Below are 6,000 nucleotides of genomic sequence, written 5' to 3'. Positions count from 1 at the left end.
AATTGTAATTTAATATATAGGTTAAAACTGTGGAATAATAATTTATTATTTTCTATTTGAAGAAGAATTATATGTGGCTTCTTGCACAATGCATTATGCCATGTGTAAATATTTAAATCTCATATAACTAATGATGTGAGAAGTTAGTATAGAACTATTATCATTGATTAGAACACCAACCATTTTAATTTACATTTATCTATCAATAATTAATCCCAATTTGTATGTAGAAATCAAATAAAGAGTCTAAATTATACTTTATTTTTTATGGACCATGACTGATTACAGTACCAAATCCTTGTATAATATTACAATGATATTGTTATTTAAATTTTCAAAAAATATAAAATAGATATCAATATATTTGATATGTGCGCATGTGTGTGTGTGTGTGTGTGCATATATGTATGTATATAGATAGACATATAAATGTATCTATATATAAATATATTTGTATTTTTTTGCAAATATCAATTAATGTTAGAATCTTGGAGCTCATTCTCAATTGATTATTTGGTGTAATTCACAACTTAATGAAGTTTAAAGTCTTTTGATGGATAAGTTTTAGGTTTTATGGGTTACTTAGGATTTCTTTGGTTATTCTCTTAAGTGAAGTGGTATTGTGATTTCTAACAATTCTTTCAACAAGTTTTTAACATCTAATGGCTATAAAAAAATTGTATATTATTTTTTAATATATTATTCTTGATTTATATGCCTATTATCTTCATGTCATGTATATTTTTTTCTCACATTGTTCTTTTCTAAATTCTTGACAATCTTTGGTTATTTTTAGAGGATTTTGGGTCTTCTAAATTTAATGGTAATGATGAATTTTCTTGAGAGTGTATATAATATCGACTTATATATACCAAATATTACAATGCCTTATTTTTAATTTTTTTTTATAGAGTTGACATCTTGATGCAAAAACATTTTGGATACAAAGAAAATCTTGCATCCCCCAAAAATATGTTTGGTTTGTCTTGTAAAAAAAGGTTATTTCATTGGAGACTTTCTATTTATGGAAGCTTACTAATTTTAGTAAGTTCATTTCTAGAGCTCAAAATGTTATAATTTCTTCCCTATAGGTTCATTTTAGATAAATCAGCCTCCCAATAAAGTTTCATTGAAAAATCATGTATAGTTTTGAAGATATTTTTTTAAAAAATATTAGCAGTAGGGCACAAAAATTTGAACTCAATGATAAAGGTAGTAGAGGCTCCAAAAATGGGTCAAAAGTTGGCTGACTAGAGTTTTTCCATGGTAGGCATTGTAAATAAATTCATGGCATTTCCAAAATGGGGTCATAATAGCCAATCAGAGCAACTAGTGAATTGAAATTCCTTCAAATTTTATTTTCAAATATGAAGTTATTTGAGGCCTACTCTAATGTATTAAAATATAAATATAGTAGAATTGAGCAGCCTTGAAGTCTACATTATTTTTATTCTTTAGATTATTTATAGTTTTCATAGAAGAACGTACTAGGTATTTAAAAAATACAATGTTTTATTTAATAAAGCATAATTTGAAATGTTATCCATACTATACTATAATAACATGTAAGAATATTAATACAATAAATATAATGCTAGTAAAAAATTAAAAACATGTAAAAATAATATGATAGAGAAAATCTTATTCTAAATAGTAAATAAAGGAGGTAATGACATATATAATAGATTTTTCTTGTATAGAGGATCTCAATCCATATAATTAATTCAAAAATAAGAGTGAGATCTCATGATATATAAACCTCGTCAAAGTTAGTCTTAAGTGCAATAGACATAGGAAACTAATTTTATGCATGATAGTTAGTAAAAAGACATAAAAAGGGATTCATAATGTTGAAATTTTTGTTTGATTAAAATATAAATTCATTCTATAAGTTGTTTTTTTATAATATTTCTTGAAGATATTACATGCACACAAAACATATTCTTATAATATGCTAAAATAAAAAAGATTAAATATCTTTATAATGTTGGAAATATTTTCTTGATACAAAAGTTATAATTTTTAATTAACTAAAATATTAAAATAAAAGAAAAAATTAATATTATCTATATAGAATAATTATTTTATGAATTTTATTTCATACATAAAAATAATATAATTAAGAGAAGAACTTGGCATTGGTTGTTAATGCCCACTATCTTTGATAGTAATACATCATGTTTGTATCAATGTATTATGTTTTCTATTAAAATGTAGGGATTGGGAGGCTCTTATAACCTATTAAAACAAACTAATGTAAACTTTGGTTAAAGTCATATGAGTTTTTGAAAGGAACCTTGGGGTTTTTCAGAAGGACCCCAAACCATCAAGGATTTTCCTAAAGACCTTGAACCTACAAAACCTACCAAAATCACCATGTCCTCCAAACCAAAAGTAGCTTAGAGCCTATTGATACCCTCTAAAATTGAAAATAGACATGACAGAGGCACTAGACATATAACCAAAAGTAACAATATTCTCCTAAATTTGAACCACACTTTGCCTTCAATAGCAGCCCAAAATGAAACCAAATCATCAAACCCCAAACACACCTTAATAAACCCAACAACTATAAAAACATAGAAAAACCCAAAATATTAGTGGCACATCTTCCCATATCCAGAAACAAGATCTTGTCCTCCAAAGACTAAATAGAGAGATGGATCACAGTCTAGGTAGAACCCACTAAGAACAAAGAAGATAGAAAGTCCAAAACAAAGAATCCACAAAGACATCAAAGAGAGAACCAACCCTAATAAAACTATGAAGTAAATACCGAACTTAAAACTAGTTCTTCCCCAACCATTAAAAAAAAGAGAGGTTACCAAAAGATCTTTAAACCCATCTAAGAGAGTGGGAAAAGAGAGTACATAACCTTACAAAAAAATGTCACATTTGAAGAGCCATGACCACCTTTCAAAAACCACATCAAGGAACACCAATAACACAACCTAAGAGAGAAGAACAATTCTACCACAAGACTCGGGCATAGGGTGGATGTGAGGAAAGACCAAAATCCCTAAAATCATTGAAGAAAAGAGAAATAGGAGGATCCCTCCACTAGTGATAAACACATCTTCTTCACATACAACACAATGATTAGGTATCAACTCATTACTCACCAACATAGCATCAACAACTAAATTCCCTTAGATTTAGCTAGCAAATATTCTCATTAGTACATGCTAAGTTCCACCATGTCTAGAAACAACACCCAAAACAAGACACAACACTAAAACAAATAGAATCTTTCCATAAGAAAAGAATCTCTAGTCTACACCAACAATGTCTAGACTTCCATTGATCCCACTAAACCTATCAGGGTCATTGTAAGCATTGGACTCCACCACTAGTTCACCACTTCACCTTGAAATACTAAGGAGAATAACCCATAAAAGTTTAGCTAGCAGTAACCCATAAAAGTTTAGCTAGCAGCCCTTTCTATGGATTACATGGTAGTAGGATTGGGGCAGGCCCAAGAGAATATTTTATCAATCAAACAACCCTAATATGAGAATAAGAAAATAGATTCACAACCACAAGGGATTTGGTGCAAGAGCACCTATGTAAGGCTATTTAACAACCTGGAGTTCCTAGTTGATTTTTTCCTTATAATGGCCCTAGCCATGCTACTAGTGAAATAAAGAGGGATAAAGAGTCCTAGAGTAGAACTTAGTCATTAGGAGATCTAATTAAGTCTTCATTACTACCTAGTCATCCAAAGTTGCTAAGTGATGTTCAAATTATTGTCATTGTTGCTAAGAATAACAATTATGCATCTAGAAAGCTAGATTAGTCAACTAAAGGGTGGGATGATGTTTTCATATCATAAGTGATATATCTAAGCACTCGGTAGAGTTTCATGGGGTTTGGAGCAAGTTTAGCCTAACTAGGACAAGAATTATAAACTTGCTTGATAATTTGGCAAAATTGCAAAAGCTATCATGACAATTTTTATTGCAAACAGTGCAACTTTGATCAGATAGTTGTGTAACCACCTCTAAGAAGTTGGATCGGGTGTGCTAGACCTATATAATTCCTCCCTCTACCTATCACAAGGGTTGGATAGCATTGTGTAAGGATTTTTTTGAATGAGCAAGCATATTTAAGTGTTATTTTATCATAGTATGGGTTTTTGGCTTCTTGAGGGCATTTGATGGATTAAATTCCATGTTGTACCTTGTTCATGTGTTGGTAGATGTTAGAATCTAATTTTGTGTGCGATTAGATAGTTTTTGGAATCCATTTCATTTCTTGTTTGTAAATACTTTAGTTTGTGCACTATTGTTGTCCTAAACTAGGCAGTTTGTGAAAATGGGGTCATAACTCACCTTTCCATTGTGGAATTGATATAGTACCTTGTAATGCATGAGGTGACTCCTTGTACTATGAGAATACAATAGCTTGGTCCCTAAAAAGAAAGGTTGTCCATTGCGTAGTGATGCCCTAGGCAATTCAAGTGAGCATGGTTAGGGATCATAGAGTTTGAAATAGAATGGGATTGAGTACAATAAATGCCTCTATCTAAGTAGGTGGAGAGAACCAATTTGAAGTGGAGAATTTATATGCCAAAGGAGACCTCTTGGTGACATGTCTAGATAGGGATTTGATCAAACCCTTATGAATCTTGTCAAGAAATTTGCAAACCCTTAAAATGTGACTTAAAATCAGCATCATGTTGTATCAAGAGATAGGGGAAGTGAGACTAGGTGAATCTCAAAGGTCTTCCAAGATGGTAGCAGGATATGAAGTTAGGTTTCCACCTCATTAAGCCTTTTTCTAAGTTAATTTCCAAAAGGTGAGTTTGGAGACCTAATTCCTTATAGCCCTTCTAGGCCTAAATTGGAGCAATTTCTTGAAATTGATAGAGATTTCAATGTGTTTTTGGTGGATGAGGCTTGGAAAGGACTTAAAATCCTATGAAAAATCGTCTCTCTCCATAATGAGTAATTTGTGACCATGTGGGGGTGTTTGGTGAAGATGAGCTAGTGAGGCATCTAAGGATTCGTGATTGGTTGATGTCAAGTTTCTACATTGGTGTAGACAAGTTGAAAGAGGAAGGGCTTAGGAGTGTGATCCTCTTAAGTTAGGGTTAGTGAAAAAATCTTGAAAGGATGAAGAAGAGGCCTAGAGTAGACCCTAGGAGAATGTAGGGTTAAGGAGAAAGACTTTTCCTTACATTAGAGTGGTACTAAAGTCCCAAAAGGTTTGGGATTGTGGTTAGATGTTTTATACCATAGAAGAGTCAGCGGATGAGGCAAACATGGTTACTAATCTAGAGTTGGCCAAATAGATGGGTGAGCAAAAGGAAAAGAACATAATCCTAGAAGAAATGAAGACTAAGCTAGAAGAAGTTGTTGAAGCAACCAAGAATAAAGATGAAGAAGGTGGAAGTAGTAACAAAGGAAAGCCCGAGATCAATGAGAAGGAAATCATACCTAAACTAGACCCTTCATTGAATGAAGAGCCATTCTCAAAGGCCATAAAAGCATTAGGAGGAAAATCCCTACAATGAATTCCATTGTTTAATGGAAAGATGGACATTAATACAATGCTAGAATGAACTGAGGGGATGGAGAATCATTTTGAATGTGAAGGTGTCAAAATCAAGACTCAGAGGATCAAAATTGACATGGTGGAAATACTTTCAGGATGAAAGGGTCAGTATGGGTAATAATCCTATAGCCAATTGGAATGCTATGGTGACCAAAGTGAAGGAGAACTATCTACTAGAAGATTATGAGGTAAATTTTTATAGAAAGAGGAAAGGTCTAAAGTAGAAGGACTTGGATGTTGCCTCTTATATAGAGGAATTTCAAAAAATATGCCTTAGTTCCAAGATTCAAAAAGAAAAACCTCTTAAAGTAGCAAGATACTTGGGTGGACTTAAATGGAGCATCCAAGAGGAGCTAAGCCTATGGACCCCTACCATTATTTAGAAGTATCATCAGTTGGCTCTTAAGGTGGAAGAAAAAAATATGAAGAAGAGATATTCAAAAT

The sequence above is a fragment of the Cupressus sempervirens genome, chromosome 4 (genome assembly GCF_028749045.1).
Source record: "Cupressus sempervirens isolate cs-2001-9-10 chromosome 4, ASM2874904v1, whole genome shotgun sequence".
Taxonomy (NCBI): Eukaryota; Viridiplantae; Streptophyta; class Pinopsida; order Cupressales; family Cupressaceae; genus Cupressus; species Cupressus sempervirens.
Note: the sequence above shows the minus strand (reverse complement) of the source record.